The sequence below is a fragment of the Pecten maximus genome, chromosome 14, assembly GCF_902652985.1.
Source record: "Pecten maximus chromosome 14, xPecMax1.1, whole genome shotgun sequence".
Classification (NCBI taxonomy): Eukaryota; Metazoa; Mollusca; class Bivalvia; order Pectinida; family Pectinidae; genus Pecten; species Pecten maximus.
In genome coordinates, this window is record NC_047028.1 from 13,064,692 (window position 1) to 13,086,474 (window position 21,783).

General features: G+C 36.4%; 1 protein-coding gene across 1 annotated transcript in view; it reads right to left on the reverse strand.

The window, feature by feature from the left end:
- The window catches only part of LOC117342268, a 191,127-nt gene that overhangs the window by 42,906 nt on the left and 126,438 nt on the right, over positions 1 to 21,783 (reverse strand). The window lies entirely within an intron of this gene.

Consider the following 21,783-nt stretch of genomic DNA (forward strand, 5'->3'; position numbering starts at 1 on the left):
CACATGGTACCGCTAGCTCTGTGAAGGAGTCAAATATACAATATATACCGACGCAGGGCGAGATGATTTCTGTTTAGGAGTCAAACATACCATAAACACCGACACAGGAAGACACTAGCTCTGTTTAGGAGTCAAACATACCATAAACACCGACACAGGAAGACACTAGCTCTGTTTAGGAGTCAAACATACCATAAACACCGACACAGGAAGACACTAGCTCTGTTTAGGAGTCAAACAAACAGTGATTAAGGTTAATGTCATCCCAGTGATATTTTACAAGACTATAAAACACTATTCAGTTGCAATAAAACAGGGGTAACTTCACGAATTGTTAAATATGTAGCATGACTATCAATGCGTCTTGATTATGACATTTAATTTATTAAGCTACTTGTTAATTTCGACAGAACATGCGTAACATATTAGTCTCAGGAGAACACAGAAAACTCACGTGGATCAGACATATTGCACCATATAACCATGTCGTCAAGTGTTTATAGCAGGTAGTGCCAGCGTTTGTTTTATAAAAGCATTGACATCGATTATCTTTTGTTCTTGAGATACAAACGGCGGCTGTGACTAATATAAAACAATTATGGCATTTAAGGCGGCATTTCAGTCATCAAAAACGCTCTTATTAGACACTATGAAGAACTAAGAACTGAGCAAGGAGCCCGTCTTTAGAAAAGAATAGTTCAACCGCAAGTTTAAATTAAAATTTGCAGATTTCTGAAAATAGCCACCAACTCCACTGCATCACTATTTGTCTCGAAAATATTCCTCTTTCTGTACTCAGATATCTTAATAGTATCTAATATTAACAATTAATAAAAAAAAAGTCTCCCTTTATGCCGCATTTGTGCAATTTAAGTCACTGCCGCTATTTGCATTTCAAGGTCAAAAGACAACCGATGTTTATGCTTTTATAAAATCAAATCTGGTCAAACAAACGCTTGCACTACATGCTATAGTCACTTGTGAGAATAACGGCGTGGTTAATTTGTGCAATATGTCTAATTCATACAAGCTTTCTGTGTTCTCCTGAAACCGATGGATAGCCATGCTGCATATCAACAATTGATCAAGTTACCTTTGTTCCATTACATTAGAATTGTGATTCATTTTCTTGATAATTAATTTTTCTTTGTTTTCATGGCAAATACTCAAATGTGATTGGTCGAAAAATTCTTTTCATTCTTCTAGGAAAGAAATTCCGAGAATGGCGCGAAAAATGTGACGTCACAATACGACAATTGACGTTGCGTATTGATTTGAGAAGAAGAATCCCATTTAAAACCAGTAAAATTGTACATAAAACATGTTTTGAATTAGAAAATCATTTTCAAAAATTAATTATAAGCGTTGATGTCATTTTTTTTTTTAGTTTCATCGGGGTGTGAAACACATTTTGTTTTCAAACTTATGTAAGAATCCGCTACGCGGATTCATACAGTTTGCAAACAAAATTTGTTTCATACCCCGATGAAACTAAAAAAAAATGACATCAATGCTTAATTGAATATCACTGGATTTGCTATTTATACGGACCTTAAGCCCAGAGTAAGTCATCGCTACCCACGTATCCCGTTGGGCACCAGGACGTATCAATCAGAGTAATCTGACCAATTACAAAGGTCGTTTTACATATTCTTTGGTTTGTTTAGCAAAATTGCAGATATCAAACAATGCCGACATGGGCGCAGCCATCTTGGCATACCGTTTATATTTCCGGGGCAAGAAAAGCGCCATAAATAATAAGAAACTTAGAAATCGACTGATAAAAATATGCATATCCATGTCATACCGAAGGTATTTAAACCGTCAAGGCTGACGATGGAAATCATGAAGTCTTATGGTAAATGTGAATGGAAATGACGTTGATTAATTGCTTCGGGGTTCGACAAGTTTATCTTTTAGCGTGAGCCGATTTGTTGGCTATTCAAAGGCTTTATACAGAAATAATATGTACCTTCGCCAGTCTCCAGATTTTTCTCCTAGAACGCATCACAGGGCATCGTTAAATTTTCGTCGCCTTATTGAAGTGAATGAATTATGTTGAGGATGGTTTCGGGGCAGCTTAAAATTTGGCTTACCCGGACTAATGAATTGAAATACATGTAAATTGATCAATTAACTAATTGTTTAACTCCAATTAATGCAATAAACGATTGCAATTTATCAAAATCGACCATTGGCATAATATTTTCCTTATAATTCATTCCGCTGCCAATATATCGTACTTTTGCAGCAAAGAACACTAGTAGAGGTGACGGCTTATACAAAACTAAAACGTCGAGTAAAGTGTTGTTAACGATTTAATATGAACACGAATAACAATGGCTGAAAACAAAACTTTGTTTAAGCCAAGCCAACAAGATGACCAAGTACAGATTACAGATACAAGGCGGTTATAAGGGTACAATGGTGCAGACATAACGCGTACGGTTTATCTTTATAGACAGTCGTACAAGGCAGACACACCAGGACGCTCGAAGGCCAGTGTAGGAGGTATATCGAAAAATGATGGCACGAAGGGCATAATTACCTCATTATCCATGGAAGCTGAACTATTTCCCATAACCAAATGTCGGAGGAAATAATTTGTCATGAAGGGACAATCAATCGTGTATTTCGCGAGTGCCCAGTCAGAAAATGTTTTATTATACCGAAACGAATCAAACACGTACACTTATCATTCGTCTCGGGAAATATACCTGGCCGAGAAAAAAACAGAAACTGGCTAGAATATACATAAAAAAACTCCCATAATGTCACTATTTAATTGTATCGATACGAGCCGCTGGCAGTTTTAACCTAACTATATCAAAACACAATTCCCGAACACTTATCGAACGCTATATCTAGTCCCAAGTAGTGTCAGTTTTAGTTCGATTAGTTGATAACATACAGGACTCGGGGTCAAATACCAGCTGTGCCAACTTTTCACCTTGTCATGTCCATCCATGTAGGCGTGTCGATTAACATGCAATTCGTGAATACGATCCGGTCAGGAAATAATGAACGAAATTGAATTAAAATTGACATGAGTTATCTTTACGCCAAAACATGCTTTGTTACAAAAATTGTTATGGATTTTCATGCTAATTATCTCGCTATCTAAACTTTTACGGGAAAACATGAATGTTTTAAAAAAGCGCGACTAATTTAAACTAAGAATTAAAAAATGCCGCAATTCCCTGTAAATGTGTTTTGGTTATATGGATACTCACATTTTAGTTGGTAGCGCCTAAAAGGAGCAATTTTATATTGGGACATTTTTATATCACCAGAAAAACCTATAATAGCAAGAATGAAATCATATTACCTTTCTTGCAGTTATAGATTATGATAAACATTAGAATTTGAAAGAAAACAAAATTACCATACAATGAAAACAGTAATATTACTACGCATTACTTTGTTTCATCGCAACACGGGAGTTATCTACCTTACATGTCTGATCATTCGTTGCTGTCGTTTTTCTAGAATGTATCAGCGTTCGAGATGAGGGGTTTAACTCTTACAACCGTGCTCGAACGAAGGTCTGACTTTCGATTGGAAATATTTGTTCTCGTGAGATAGTATTTTATGTCTTTGATAGCCCGTTAAGTAGTTCTAAACGATGTATTTCAAAGAAAAGCTACACTACATAACGTTTGGTAAATTACGTTGATATGCGCACAAATAAATAAAACAGAAAACAATATTTTGCACAGAATCATGGATGCTGTATGCAGTTTGAGATTGATATGTAGCGGTGTTGTATCGAAACAAACATTATTTACTAAAATATACTGTTATGCTCATTACCTAGCTACGCGTCAATAACCAGGTCTGATATATTGCAGCAATTTCCGTCGATTGCCTGTCTACCGACTGTAGTTTGCGTCGATATGTCCTTTCGACAGTGATTTCAGCTTTATCGCTGTTTAAGGCGTACCTATCTTTTTCCACTATTTGTTTTTACCCAGGACTGAATGTCCTCGTAACCTCAACGTTCTTATGAAGACTGGTGGCTGGGAAGACATTGGAGAAACATAATATATTAAAGATAGGAGACAAAGTAAATAATTCAAAGACTTCGACAGTTTCTATTTCACAAAGATTAAATGAATGATAGAAAATACACACCTCTGCATGGTTATAACAATATTAAGACAATAATCAGTAGCGTAATACAGCAGTTAACTAGATTGTTATTTCTCCAAACATACTAGAACAGGAAACTAAGTATGAACAATGAGACAAATACATGTCTACAGACTGCCATTTATTTGTGAAGGCAGTCATACTATGACGTGCTAATTTTATTTTAGCTCTAAACAACAGTCTCTATTAGGTACTACTGCGTAGTAAAACAATGGAATACTATCGGAACGTAGGGAAATTATGTAGGCAGTGAAAATGATGTGATATTAGAACATAGCACACGCTCTGCATTGCTTAGTTCCACAGGTAGTGAAATAGCATTACAATTGTAAAAAGGCCAAACTTTTTCATTAAGTGCAGTCAACAGTAAAGGAACAGCGAGGACAGAAAGTGTACAAAGAAATATTATTCGCTGAACTTATATATTGGTAACCAATAGCCTAGCCCTCATCGAAAAGTGTTCTTTTCCTACAAATAATGGCGAAGGATTTGAATTCACGATGGAATCTCCTCACATATAAACACGAAACTAAACCCTGTACGAAATATAAGAGATCTACAGTAAACGAATATATATTCAATAACTTGTGTATATCTTGGGCCAAGCCCCACACTCTGGCCTAAACCAGGTAGAAACAAATCAGGGGCCTATCGGTCCGATTCAACAAAATGGTTATATGCTACAGTGAATGTATTGCCGTTGCCTTTATGACATTTGCGTCCCTGTGTCTCCCCTAGTTCTCTTTTAAACCTTTTTTTTATCAAATGTATCCCTGAATTAAGGAAGTCAATATGTTGTCGGACCGTTTTTAAAGCAACGACAGCTATTTCTGTTATAGATCGTACCGGACCATGTAAAAAATCCCTAGCCATTCGAAAATAATACATCACAACGGTGATTAATGTGGAGGACGTAAATCAAGGAGGCAGCGAATCAGAAGGAAGCAAACACATCTGATATAAAAAGAGGTGGCGGAACGTCTAGAGAAAATATAAAACTATTGGTATTGTCTAGCCGAACACAGAAAGTCTAGAGAAAATATCAATCTTCTGGTATCGAATAGCCAGATACAGAAAGTCTTAAGAGACAAGCCAGATACAGAATGTTCAGAGAGAATATACAGTTACCAGAATTGATATGCCAGATACGGAAAGTCTAGAGAAAATATAAAGCTACTCGTATTGACTAGCCAGATACAGAATGTCTAAAGATAATATACAGTTACCAGAATTGACTAGCCATATACGGAAAGTCTAGAGCAAAACTAAGGCTTTTAGTATTGACTAGCCAGATACAGAATGTCTAGATATAATATACAGTTACCAGTATTGACTAGCCATATACGGAAAGTCTAGAGAAAATATAAAGCTACTCGTATTGACTAGCCAGATACAGAATGTCTAAAGATAATATACAGTTACCAGAATTGACTAGCCATATACTGAATGTCTAGAGATAATATACAGTTACCAGTATTGACTAGCCATATACGGAAAGTCTAGAGAGAATATACAGTTACAGGTATTGACGAGCCAGATACGGAAAGTCTAGAGAGACTATACATCTTCTGTTATTGACTAGCCAAATACGAAAAGTCTAGGGGAAATATATAGCTACTAGTATTGACTAGCCAGATACGGAAAGTCTAGAGAGAATATACATCTTCTGGTATTGACTAGCCAGATACGGAAAGTCTAGGGGAAATATACATCTTCTGGTATTGACTAGCCAGATACGGAAAGTCTAGGGGAAATATAAAGCTACTAGTATTGACTAGCCGAATACAGAAAATACAACAAAAAATCATCAGGAACTAGAAGTAATACCTGAGGCATACGCTGTATTGTATCACGTAGCTTATTATCTGGCTTATTGTATAGAATAGTTACTACATGATGTTTTTGTACCACATAGCTTATAACCTCGTTTTATTTAAACATATAACTTATAACCTGTTTTTTGTACAACACAGCTCATTGCCCGGTTTTATTGATCAAACTAACGTAATACCTGGTTTTATTTAAGGATTGAATCTTGATTTGGTCGATTTCATGGGGTCATGAATTGAGTTGCTCTTCAGACAAATTTAATGAACTGCGAAGCAGTTCATGTTGAATTTGTCTCAAGAGCAACTCAATTCATGACCCCATGAAATCGACCAAATCTAGATTCAATCCTTATATTTCAATTGTTTTTTTTTCTCGAATAAAAAAGTCGGTCTAGATATTAATATCTTGTAGCTTGTGCAAGTCTAAATGCGGAAAAGCCCGAGGAGTTCCGGATTGTGCATGTCTAGTCGGTCGAGTAAAATAGTCCGCTATTTTAGGATTGAAAAACAGTATTACTTTGTCAAAATAAAAGTATTTAGCATATCTGGTCTTTCATAAAATACAAGAATACATTATCAATTTGATAATTTTAATAATTATTCGATGCTTATAAAAGCAATGTAGAAAAAGTGAAATCGTTCCGCGGAAGGATTTTAACCATGTATTCATACGCACTGATCAGTGTTAATCTGGTCAAATTCATGAGCAAATGAAACAGATTAAGTTTGGTAGTTTCATTGAGTCCAACTTGAGTAGAAATTGAAATATTGTTCCATATATCATATTACCTGGTTTTATTGTTCCATATATCCTATTACCTGGTTTCATTGTACCGCATAGCTTATTACCTTGTTTATGGTTCCATATAGCTTATTACCTGGTTTTATTGATCAATATATGTTATTACCTGGTTTTATTATTCCATATATCCGTTTACCTGGTTTGATTGTAGCGCATAGCGTATTACCTTGTTTATGGTTCCATATAGCTTATCACCTGGTTGTATTGATTCGCATAGCTTATTATTTGTTTAATTGTACTATATTGCTTAGTACCTGGTTTGATAGCTCCACGGTTTCGTGGTTCCATATAGCTTATTTTAAGGTTGTGTTGTTCCATATAACTTATTACATTGTTTTATTGTATCACATAGTTTGTCACTTGGTTTTGTTGGAAAACTTATTACCTGGTTTTTTTATTCATTATAGCTAATTACCTAGTTTTATTGTTACACATAGCTTATTACAGATTTTATTGTTTCAAATAGCGTGTTACCTAGTTTTATTGTTCCAAATATAGCTTATTACAGGTTTTATTCTTCCACATAGCTTATTTTCTGGTTTGATAGCTCCACATTTCTTATTGCCTGGTTTTATTCTAATATATGGCTTGTTCACTAGTCTTAATGCACCACATGGCACGTGGCATCAACGGCGCCCATGGGAACTACATTTTATCACCAGCTCAGACGACAGAAATTGGTATCAAAACCGTTACATCAGAATGCGCCAAAGTTTGATACGGGGATAATTGAAACGCCAAATTTAGACATACGTGTATCAGCATAACATGAAAAAATGTCCGAATTTTCAGACACCAAAATATCCCAATTTGCGGTAGTGTGCGTTAGTATTGCGCTTATATGACACATAGCAAAACATATTTCAAGGCTTGAAAAATGGAAAGTGATTCAAGATAAGAACAATAAGAATTCAGCGAAATAACGATATTTTACACAGAGAGCAGGGGAAACCTACCTAAGTGGTTCCCGTACAGCATCGCCGCGGTGCTTGATGTCATGGGAGGCTATTGGCAACAAATTATCTGGATAGGGGTAGTATGTTTATAAACCAGCAACGAGATTCCTATAAATCAGGTCACGATTACAGCCACTGCATCCTGTCAGCGTGAATTGATGGTTCTGATTCCTCATCTATCTTATAAGATTGTGCGTATTTGGTAGTCACCCTCAGATGTGTTTTAATGAATATAGAGAACTAGACAGCCATATCTAATACGGAATATTACAGAAGAAGGTCAATGTGGAAGTAGGTCAATGCAGAATTTGAAAATCACGTTTTGTTTCAATGGATAGACCAACGCCGAGAAAAGCAATTATGATACTGACCGCAGACAACTAGGTGAACAGTAAGGGGTTTACATGGACCAGGTTAGCTGGTAATGCCTCTTAATATTACGTTGGTGTGAGGGGTCTCACAAAGGACCATGTATTTACTATCAACAACCCCAAAAACAATGGCCACTTGTTATTTTAAATCAATGATATTTTACTGTAGTGCAATTCAATACAAGCATCTGTTATCATGTATCCTGGCGTTCCATGGGGCTTGTTGTGAACTTTGTAATCTGTTAAGATGTTTGAAATATCAACAAAACATACCGAAATGCATGTTTCGGGAGGACATAATTCTTTTATGTATATCACATATATTGCACAAATAAACATGTCGTTATGCTCTCAAGTGTCTATAGCACACACTAGGGGTATTTGTTTGACCGGATGTTGGCTTTATATACTTATAAACACTGATTTTATATTGACAATCAAATGCAAATGGCGGTTGTTAATAATAGCACAGAAATAAGGCATGAATACTCTGAATATGTTAATAAGAATTTATTTACGGTTTAAATTCAAATTTCGAGATAAACGATGCATATTTCTGATAGAAAAAATCTACAGTTAAACTTTTTGTTTTGAAAAATCTCATTCCTATGATCGGATGTCTTAATAGTATCTAATAGGAGCATTTCTTATTAAATGAAATGGGTCCCTATGGGAACATTTCTAATTAAAGGAAATGCGTCCCTATAGGAACATTTTAAATTAAATGAAATGCGTCCCTATAGGAACATTTTTAATTAAATGAAATGCGTCCTTTTAGGAACATTTCTAATTAAAGGAAATGCGTCCCTTTAGGAACATTTTTAATTAAATGAAATGCGTCCATTTAGGAACATTTCTATTAAAGGAAATGCGTCCCTTTAGGAACATTTTTAATTAAATGAAATGCGTCCATTTAGGAACATTTTTAATTAAATGAAATGCGTCCCTTTAGGAACATTTCTAATTAAAGGAAATGCGTCCCTTTAGGAACATTTCTAATTAAAGGAAATGCGGCCCTGTATGCGATATTTGTGAGCTAATATCCGCAACTGCCACCATTTTGTAAACGTTAAACGTAAAATCCGGTCAAAGAACTATTATTTTTGTAACCTATAATGTTCGCCGATACATCTTACCATCACGTAACTCTACAGAAGAAACTGTCAGCATCTACAGAAAATGTCCAGACAAACATTTTGGTATATAACATGTAGCATAGACCACGTTAGTTTTCAATATTCATTATTTCTATTTGTAGATGACCTTTAAGGGCTTATACCGTAACAAAATATCGCAGAACTATCATTCGCATGTTAGTAATTTTACTTTTACTACCATTACTACTTTCTCTGATATTACAGGATGGTCTAATGTCCAGATTGACAAGGAAAATGAAAATGTGATTTGCTTGACGTTTTACAGTTTACAAGTTTTATTTGCAAGAGTGAGGATGCAAGTCGATTGTAAGGCGACATCAGGACATAAGCTACCCCTGACTTTTTTGGCGTCATTCCAATGATTGAGCCCTTATTCTTGCGGAACACCTGGTTTAATGTCCTGGTAAATTTTCCTGGTAAGAGTTTCAGTGTAAATATCGGATATTGTTCTCGTTTGATCGATTTGGAATAGGAAATACCGTTTCGTTCTCATATCGGTTTTCTTTTCTTTTCATACTTTGCTGACAATAATAACAATAATGCATTTGAAATGGTAAAATTGTATGCTTTAAGACCAGCCATAGGTTAATTACGGTATTTTTGCATCAACATTGAACTAATATTGCTGATAATTTCAAATGTTCATAATCTGACGAGAGCAGAGGGTATTAAAAATATGACAATACATTATAAAGTTGGATCAATAGACAAATTTAATTCACCATAAAAGGTTTCAAATTTTGAAATTGAAATATGTGACATCTCCCCATTAATTTGAGATTATTTTTTTAATCGCAGGAAATGAAGAGTCTCTGTGTGGAAGAAAGTTGCATCAAAATACTCTGAACTTCTTCAACTGAAATAATTCTTATCTTACGGACATTGGATAAAATATATTAGTGATATGTCTAATTAATTGTCAGTAGCGAATTTACTTGTTGTTACCCCGAGCACGTGCGTAAACAGCGACTAACCCCTTTCGATAATTAAGGTTTGGTTTTCGTGTCATCTGCTTGGAGACTCAAAAGCGACGCACAGCAAATCTGCCCTACCAGATGCAACATTGGTAATCAATGCTATCACATTCCTAGCTATTGTTTTCTCCGTTGTCTATAACAAGTGGTCTGGCTTGCTTTTCTGTCCAGATTCTTGCATTTCAGTGTGACGGAACAGCCAAATGGCGACTGGTTGGTCATACCGCCCATGGCCTTCCTATAATCTTTGTTATTGACAGGACATAAAAACCCCAAACTTAGCAAAACTGGCCATTGCAGATAATTATAGAGAAATCCGTATAATGATTAGAAGCAGAACATCGCTTTACGCTTATTTAATAAAAATGAATTTATTTCAAAACAAACTTTTGGGGAAATATCCGTCTACTTTTTGGGAGAAAATTACGCATACAAATTATCAATTTCTACGTCCCACACTACATATTCCGTTAGTTTCGGAAAGCTTTCATTAACATTTTAAAGTTTAAAAACCCTCCATCCTTATAAAGACAGTTAAGCGTCAGTCCGTATGACAATATGATAATACAATAACATCCTTGGTCGTGTAACTGATCATAAATATAAAGAAATATACCAAAACATATAAGTAAATAAATGGCGTTTTAATTTGTTAATTGGAAGTGCAGGTGACAGCCGCTCCTGCACTATCCGTAGACGGCCATACAGTAAGACAATACACCAGTGATCGACCTTATCATATTCACGACTGTCATCCTACTGTAGCTTAGCTATAAGACTGTCAAAATAAAACTGTGTAGTGTATTCTATTTTGTATTGTAACTAAATCATCAGTGTGTTAATTCCATGCTACAGCCTGAGTGAAGCATTCAACAGTACAAAACTTTACTCAAAACAAAATAGTTGTGATTAGGTCACCATATCTCTGGTTTGTTTGCTTGGTTTATCGCTCCGTGGATGTTTTTAAATGTCCTATTAACAGCAAGGCTCATTTAAGGACGTGTCAGGTTTTGGAAGTGAAGGAAAGCAGGAGTATCCGGAGAAAAAAACAACGGCCTACAGTGTACCAGGCAACTGCCGCACGTGGGTTTCAAACTCGCAACCCAGAGGTGGAGGGCTAGTGATAAAGTGTCGGGACACCTTAACCACTCCGCCATTGCGGCCCTCGCCCCTTGGGTAAAACAAACCTACTGTCCTACATATGCATTTAGAAGCAGACATGTTTTCAATTATCATACTGATGAAAAGCAGAAACTGAAATCCTATGGTAACCATTTAATGCTTACTTCATTAAAAATTGGACAGTACAATTACTTAGGTAACAGACTAGAACTCAGGTGATGGAGGCGATCGTAATATTCCACAGTGTAGAATACCACACTTTGGATTATAACACCGTATTTCTCATATCGATCATAAAGCTTCTACGGTCTAAGCGTTTGTCATTTGTCGCGAGCATTCTTGTATGTTCCGCTGTAAGTCATTTCCGTGTTTGTCAATGTCAATTCAGAGCTTGAATGAATGTGATTTATATGCATTACTGTAACAAACGCTGTCTGTACTATCATTATACACAATCAGAAATGGGTTTCCTGTTCTGACAAGGTTTAAAAAGCAGAGAAGATTCAGAGGTCAGTTGAGAAAAAAAGTTTAGCAAGAGTGTAATCGAGTAATACGTGATTGTACGGCCTTTGCTCGTGATTCGATCTTTCCTACTATATATAAGTACCAGCGTAAAGAAACAAACTTTCGTATCACGCCAGCGGAAACGGGACGTAGTGCGCGGATGTACAGACTGCTCTGACGCGAAACTTCGCAGGAGTTTGATTGGATACGTACATTGTACTACTGCACAGAAAATAACGAACGGCGATAAACAATGTGTTATTAGGACTGACACTCCAGAGTGTACGCATGCGTTATACATATATCAATCCGGTTGAAATATCTTTACATGGTTTGAACTGGGTTTTGTAGACTAAAATTAACGTATAAGCTTCTTCCGGGATCAGCTAGGTATGGCAAAAGGTTAAAGTTAGCACCGATCGATCCGGTGGGGCACTGATACAAAAAGTATTTTATATATGTGTTATTCATTATCCAAATCAAGTAATCTGATTGGTTCCGTAGAAGTTTGTTAGGGAAAATCTGACCAATTAGATGTTGTTTGGTTAGCTTGATGTCATAATAATTAAAACAACCATGGCGACACATGGGCATAGCCATCAAACCATTGCTCCCACGGATCAATTGAGTGAAATGTAGAGAAGATTCCATGGGAACCGATGATACTACCATAAAGTTAGAATATCCAGGAAACCACACAGTAATTAGCAAATGGTCATACATAGTTGTAGGTCGAGATGTAGATGTAGCTATCCCACTCATGCATATGAAGATATCATTTATGCTTAAAGAAGTACAAATGTTGTTATAGGGGCAGATAATGTAGGATGTGTCCTATCGTATTGTATCGGAACAGAGCTGATAATACGACAAACATCAAGTAGATTAATATATTTTAGACTTTCAGATATATATACATATCAAATTACCTTTTTTGCACCACACAGCTTAATGCTTCAAAATACATGTCCGTGGCGAACAATGAATACTTACCAATGTGTATTTTATCAATTAGACATGTCTCATCTAATCACTCGATACCTAAACACCTAACAGAGTCAAGACCCACAGTTTATCTGTCCCCAAAGAGACCAGAAGAAATTTTCACACATTATTTTAAATGAAATATGAACTGATATTTAAAACTAACGAACAGGTTAGCGTTCATCGCATTTTCTTTCTTAAGTATCATTTCTAAACCCCGATGCAGACGAAAGACGCTGTCTAATCATATTAGAAACTAAAAATAAAATTTTTACTTTCAATTTTGAGACTTGGCGAAAAGGACAACTATATATACGGTGGGGCCCATTAAATACAGCCAGGGACCAGAAGGTGTCATTGATCACGATGGTTTACGTAACTTTTCTGACACACTAAACATGAATTATTGATTTCTTCACTTATTCTCTGCTATACTTTCTAATACATATGTAGCTGAAATTGAACAGATGTATATCTTTTCGTTGAGAAGTATGTTTAGTTTTTCATTCAGCTATTTGTCAGACGGGCCGATATCATCCCCTGTTTATTGGAATTCCCACAATCCAATATATATCCACACCTCTTTATTTGGACGCCTTTACTCCGATATCATGCCAACATGTAAGCTAATATGGGGGATATGGCTGGAGAGCAGATAAGCACTCTCCTATATTTAGATCGGATCATCTTCTAGACCAACTGAGTTCCGCTGTAGTGTTCCTTCTATCCTTCAATGTTGTTCCCCCTTTGGTAGTATCGTCTTTTTATCGACATCCTAGTTTTTCATTCTTACATTAATTAAGCAAGATAAACTTTTCTGTCATTCATCGACGCATGAACGATATTAGAGAACTTCCAGACTTCCGACTCTCGGTATCTAGACCAGTCGAAAGTAAATGCTAAAACAGGAGTTTGTCTGGTGCCTTGTCGGATCGGATGGTAACTCTGCATTACACTGCGGAAAATTACTTCATAATTGTCTGATTATTTATGTGTCGAAACTCTGTAATGCTGATCGACAGCAGAAGCGCGCAGGATATAGAATATCTTCACTCCGAAAAGAATCGAATTATTTGTTCAATTGTTGTCAATAGTGTTACTGCTCTGACAATCTATTGTTTCCTAATTTGACTAGTCCTTATTCAGCGTAATGATTTAATGCGTTACATTTTCGTACATCATATGTTGGGTTACTTTATCATAACCGAAGAGAGGTTTAATGAATTGAGGCACATATTACATCAGGCGTGATATCATGTGTTGTGTTGTTGATGATAGCATGTGATTTGTGGTGAGTGATGTCATGTGATTTATGGTTTGTGATGTCATGTGATTTGTGGTGTGTGATGTCATGTGATTTGTGGCGTGTGATGTCATGTGATTTGTGGTGTGTGATATAATGTGTTGTGTAGTGTGTGATGTCATGTGATTTGTGGTGTGTGATGTCATGTGATTTGTGACGTGTGATGTCATGTGATTTGTAATGTCATGTCATTTGTGGTGTGTGATATCATGTATTGTGCCAGCTTTGATGTCGTACTTGGTGTTGTGCCAGATAGAGTGTTTTGTCGTGTGTGTGGCATACGTTGTGTCGTATGTGGTCTCATTTGTCATGTCGTGTGTTGTGTTTTGTTACGTGTGTTATGGGTGATGTTGTGTATAATGTTATGATCTGTTATGTGTTTTGTACCTTGTGTAATTTACAGTTATATGTGACGTCATATACAGTTTTCTATGTTATGTGTAACGTTAGGTGCTGTTGTTATGTTATTGACGTCATTTGCGGTTTTTATGTTATGTTTTATGTCACGCGTGTTGTTATGTTATATGTGACACGTGCTGTTTTAATCTCATGTGTGACATCGTGTGATATTGTTATGCTGTATGTGCCGTCACGTGCTTTTTTGTGTTATGTGTGACGGCACGTGTTGCCTTAATGTTATGTGTGACGTCACGTGCTCTTTTTATGTTTTAGGTGAAGGCATGTGATTTTTTTTGTGATGGCTTATGTTAGCTATTATTGTGTTATGTATGATTTCATGGTTTATGTAACAATGCATATGTGATATTTGTATATCACATTCTATGTTTGATATCATGTATTGCAGCAGGAGGTTTATTTTGATTTGATTTGATGGATGCAGCACCATTGTATTTGTGTTTCGTTACCACAATCAATGTAATGGTACACGTCAATACAATATTTGATTGTGAGTTGCGTGATAAGGAGAGTCCAGGATATCTAATTAATCCATGCATTAAGATCGCATGATTGTGTTAGGCAGTTTATTCTTACTTTATCAAAGCGTTCTTGTCAACAATACATATTAAGTAAATAGAGGAAATGACTTTTAAAGATTTATGTTGAGATGAAATATTTTAGTTGGAAATGATCTATTTGGTCTTTTAATGTATCTTGTTTAATACCTCGATGTATCAAAAAAGGCTGGTCTCAATATGACCAGCTCTATAGTAAACCGACCTCGTGCTAGACAAACTTGGATTTAGTACTATGTTTAAAACCAAGGGCAACGATGCATTGCGGACGTCAATCCCAGGTCACAGATACACTGCAGCAGGAGTATATTTCCAAACTAATAGGAAAAGCATCAAACGGACATGGGTCGTATCTAATTACTATCGCTAGTCCGGACATAACAAATCCGAATGAGGAATAATCTACGCCTAGAACCTGATCACGGATCGCTATAAAGCTGACATGTATATTAGGGATATAAATGCGCCCTAACACTATCCCCTTGTCAGCGCACGCCAATGACGACAACGAGAACACAATTTACAAGCGAGTTGGTGTTATGACCAGGAAATTGGTATGGGTGATTCTGAGGCAGGAAATGGCCTCGGCAGTGATGGTATCGACAAACTACAGTGATCGCAGACAATTTTTAAACTTGAATTTACTTCACTTTACTATATATAGTTTACTATATCATGGTAGTCATCATTATAAACAATGAACTTCCCAGTGCCAACCTTCAGGCATAGAGTGAACTGAGATAAGAACTCTTTATACAACAGCCTGTATTACATAAACCTTCTGTTTTATTTGGTTGAGGATCAGTGTACATCTGTCTTTAATCAACAGCTGTCATTGATATCACGCATTTATATATGTATATGTACTTACACCATGACTGAACGTTATGCGTTACAGTGGCTAACGAGAATTCTACTGCCAACATGTCGTGCAATTCGTAGTTCATATCAATGTAAGAGAAATATCGCAATGCCTGTACAGTAAACAGGGATGGCAAGTTATCATTATGTACACCTGCGTCAAAATATTGATATCAATATCTACGGAAATGAATCAAATTTGTATATTAGGACCATCACGAGATGAACACGGGTAATAAGAACTGATTTGACAGATGTGTGATAGCTCCAAATTAATAAGAAAATAAATCGGATATATGGTGTGTCCATCAGATCTAACAAAGATTCACGACGACGCCGTGCTTCAGATTGGAGTTGACATACAAAACACAACATATACCATGAGGTAAACAACACGTGACTTGGGCACAACAAACACGTGATCAGTGTAATCACGTGACATAGCTAGGTAACCTACACGTGATATAGAGAATCGTACATTGTCATTTTAACAAACAAAAACACCTATAATTTTGAAACAACATTGGCGCTTAATGGAATGACGTTGGCGTCTTTTATGTATTTTATGTACGTAAACATGCATTGTAATAGTAAGTCTTCTGATCCTACCATATCAACTAAGTAAATATTGTATTAATACAATTATCTGATACATCATGATCAAGTGTTTTGTTTCTACCAAGGAATGAAATGTGCCCTTAAAGTCGATCGCATGCTGTTTTTGCTCCAGTAGAAACCGTTTTAATTTCTCGCATTGAAAGTACAAGCACTTCTACCCAGATACTTTATGGTTAACAAACCCGGAGTAGTGACGTCTTTCGCTGTGTTTAACGCCCTCTGGCGGAAATTAACATGGTAATTATTCACCGTGTGACAGCGGCAATAGAATGCCCAGCCCACGTGCCCTATTCCAATGTTATCCGGAACCCGTGATTGACTGTACGACGTATTTATTGCCCAAAGAGAAAGCTAAAACCATCTATCTCGGGATCCTGTTTAATCAAAAGTTGTGTATTCATCTTGTGTTAAGCCAAAATTACATTGGCTTGCTACACGACATTTCCTGTTTCTCAACAAAAGTATATTATGTTTCAGGGAAATAAGCCTTCCCTGCAACACGTATTGGTATATAGGGGTTTGATAAACTTAACAATGATTTGACTTCAGATACACTTGATGAGCAGTTGTACAGTAATTCGCCTCGTGGTTCTTCAGTCAGTCGACAAGTTCTACAGAAAGGAGTACATATTAAAATAATTTAACAGACACGGAGGAAATATAAATGTAAGAAAGAACAAAATGTAAAATAAACCCGTGATACGTATTATTACATAACATGTCAAGCCTTGACGAGTTGAGTCCGACACATCAACACAGTGAGAATAATGGCGTGATTTCCAATGGGAAGGCTTAATTACGATTTATTTTCTATGACGCATGCATATATATATATTTCGAGAATTCCACCATGTGGACAAACATTCCGTGACAAAGCCAATGCTCGATGGCGCCCGATTTTGATGAGAACCACGTTGACAACCGTGGTGGTATATGATTCCACAATGTACTTTGATTCAAGCGGAAGCTGTTCCGAACGTCGTCTTGTCTTGCCGCGTGTCGTGACAGACACAATCTGCTGTTTTTGATAAAAGGTGGTTATTACCATATACAGAGAGAGTGATGACTACAGACGGGAGTTTAAAATTATCTCACTTCATCAAATACTGTGTCAATTACGATATATATAATGTACTTCTATATATTCGCTTTTGTAACTTCACTGATTGTTACTGGCATTTTCCTATTTCTGTTGCAACCGTTTCAGTACTGTGCCACGCGTGCGAGAAGTTATTCAATCCAAGTTCATGTGACGAGACACTGCGAATAGCCAAGCCATGACTTATGTGTTTACCACGCGCATTCACACAACATATAATCAGCTTTTCAATGATATCAAATCGTCAATAAAGGAACTAACTGTATCGGGATTTGCTTAATAAAATGAGAATTATAATACTAAGGAAATTAGAGTCCTACTGTATTAAATAGATTGACACGGCATCAATTAAGGGTGTTTCCTAAATTAAAGGCAACCAGATATTATGAATTTCAAATACCCCACACTCCCTTCTCACGACTGTAGTCTAAAGTCCATAAATGTTCCTAGAATTTCATCTATCCACATGGGGATTGCGTTGAGATGAAGACGCCCCTTCTGTTGTGTTGGTGTTACTGGAATTCCTTGTTGTTTAAGTGTAACTAGTCCCTGTTGTTTTGTATAATACTACATTCCGTGTTGTTTTGGTGATACTTCAATCCCTGTTGTTTGGTTGCTACTATAGTTTCTGTTGTTTTTGTGTTGTTAAATATTTGTTCATTTGTTGGATCTGACTAAACCTGTAAGCGTGCACCCGAAATTATCTTTGATACACGATGACGCGATAGATCCGTTGGTTGGAGCGCCGGCCACGAAATCTCAGGTGAAGATTCGAGGAGCGTGGTTCGACGCTACCTATATGTGTCGGTTTGTTTGTCCTTGTGAAGATGAGAAACGGGCCGGTCTATGTTGTCATAGTTGTATCCTCGCTTGTTTACCATTATTGCTCTGGATGGCATGGGACGGGCTTCCTGTATGTTGTTCAGTGAGGTAGCCACAAACTAAAAGACCCCGCCCCAAAATGACACCACACTTTTTAATAAACATATCCGAAACATTGTCCGACCCCGCTGCATGATTATTTCAACATTAATTCATATGGATGCTCTAAATTACCTGACTGTTGTCCGTTATTTTCAATCGTAACTGCTGAATCTCAGCAAGGGAGGTTCTCAACAAGGAGGATTACTCTAAAGTTAAAAATGTCCGGACAGCACAAGGGAGGCAACTCTGTGAACACCAGGACAAATTGCACACCACCAGAATGCCATATGCCTCTGATAGTGTGATTTATGCATAACACATCAATCTAATTAATTGCTTTGTATATGTCTCCTTATACATATTTACAAACCTCTACAAACAAAGCAGCAGTAAAATTGTTTTAAAACCTTATTCCTTTCAAATTCGTAATTTCCCCAAAGCTGTGGTTGACGTAAGGTAGGTGACAAGAAATGTTTAGCGAGATATAACCTTCCTCCGTATTATTTCCCAGGCTACAGGTATTAAAACTATATATAGAGATATGAAATACAATGGGAGTGTACTGGAAACTAATTAAAATGTTTTAATTTCCGAGCTGACATAACCACACCTGTTTCCTGAGTATTTAATAGCAGGGACACTTTAAAATATATCACTTTTGAACATGAAAATCAGAAGCAAAGAATTAGCACATGATTCACACGAAATACGTGCTCTAAAATTAACAAAATTGAACAAAGATATTCAAATAATTGAACTAATTTTGTATGCTGAACATTTGTTTTGGTCCAATTTGTTTCCTACACAAATTGGCATCATTGACCATTCTTAAAGGAATGAAACAGCTATATGATGGTGTCCATAGCATCGCTGACAAGTCTTAGAAGAAAACAACAGCTGTATTGTGTCCCAAGCATCACTTACCAGGATTAGATAAATAAAACAGCTTTATGGTGTCCCTAGCATCACTGACTAGTATTTGAAGAATAAAACATATTTGTGGTTTCCCTAACATCACTGACCAATATCAGAAGATCAAAACAGCTGTATAGTGTCCGAAGCATCACTGACCAGTCTAAGGAGAATACAACACCAATAGGATGCATTTTCAAATTATTCACGAATATATTCACTTTTCTTTTGTACATTGAAATTACAGGATTATAAGCCCTGGTAGTTGACCTTAAGTTCTCAGGGATTGTAGTTACCCTGAACATCATGCTAAAATTATGATACTACGTGGCAACGGTCTAGAACATTCAGACGTATAAATTGTCCCTGTAAAAGGGAACCGATTTCAAAAACACTGCATTAACTGAATTATTCGGGAAATGCACATACCTGTACCCTTCATTGTATAAGCTTTGTTTAATGCTAGTTTGATTTCCTCCCTTGTGGGCCTTTAACGAGTCCAAGAAGAACAATACAGTTGTGTTATGACTCTACCTTTACTGACGGGCCCAAGAAAGACACAAAATCTTAATGATGTCCCTAACATTACCGACGGGTATTAGAATGACGAAACAGCTCTGTGATATCCCTATTATAACTGCTGTATCCTAGAAGGACAACAAATCTGTATGGTGTCCCTTACATCACTGACGAGTCCGAGAAGGCCGAAACAGCTGTTGTTTGGGCAGATATCGTAATGATCATATCCCAAACATGCTAGTATTTCCCAGTTTATAGTCGTAACTGTAGTCCATAAAATTGCGTTATATAGTAAGTCAACTGATCAGAGGAACAACCATTACGATAAACCATAAACTGACGATAACAGATGGACCAATCTCTAACGTCAGACTAATGAATCTCACATCGAGGTCAGTAATAACTGTCGTGCACCCTACCCTGTAATGTGGCTGACAACATTTTATCAGATTATAAAAATAAAGTGCTATATACATGTAACTGGATATCAAATTATGCTGATATCTTTTATAACTTGAACATAGCCCATGTATCATGTTCTGTTCCTTGTCATGGCATAAACCGTTTCCGTTTCCGGTCTGGCCAGATACTTCCTGTTTTTGATAGTATACGTTTGTATTTGCAAAATACATCTCCGCTCTAGACTCTGGGATTTATTTCAATGTTACATGTAGATTACACATTTCCAATCAAGCTAAGGCTCTGTTGTTTACCAAAATTTCAAATTCGTAATATTTAATATCCTACAAATCTCTGTGTAGGACATCGCAATAAGTACAATGTATATGATGTTAGCGTAAATATTTCCGACTTCCTGTCTATAACTCTTTCTATACCTTTCTGATTGTCGCGAATACAGAAGCAAAACGCATCGCTAAACAGTTCTGACACAGTTATTACGTTCAGATTTGTATGTTCAGTTTTGCTTCCAAAAAGGAATTTGATGCCGAAAAGTTTCTTTCAGACAGGCGACTGCACCAGTTGACTGTTTTTCCTCGGTAAATGTTTTATTTTTGATAAGTTGATAAGTTATAGCCTAAGAAGGGTGATATGGAATGAAGTTAAACGCATATGACTAAGAAAAACGCCATTTAACAACATAATACTCACACTCGCATAGGTCCATCAGTTCCAGATCTAAGACCACCATATTGTTAGTCCTTCCAAATAAATCCACTGTAAGCTAAAACCTTTATGTCTAGACTGTGGCGTCATTACTAGAAAAGACATATTTGCTGTCAAAACCAATACTGTCTACTTCTTTTTAACCACAACACGATGATCTTGGAGTTCTCAATAGAAAACGAGAACCAATTAGAATTATAAGGTTATCTTTTATGCGATGAGGAAATGCTCCGAGTGACATTATGTGGTGCCGTGTGAAAAAATCATAACAGCGCGTTAATAATTCATCACACGTGCCTCTCATCATTTCTTTGTGTTTTTGTCAGAGGTGTTCAATTTTAAGTACATTTATGAGGAAAGATATAAATTGCACTTTTTCTTTCTAGTCTGGTTATCACCTCTTGTAAAGCCACACTATTTAGAAAAAAGATAACATGAATCGGCAAACATGTCAACTCATTCCCATATCAAATATCTCAGATTCCTTGACACTGCCTGCGGTTTTCACATTTTCTTGTCCTACAAAAAAGTCACATTAGACATGTATTCTGCTTCCAACATAACTATTCCTTTATTAGCGTAATTAAACAGTACATA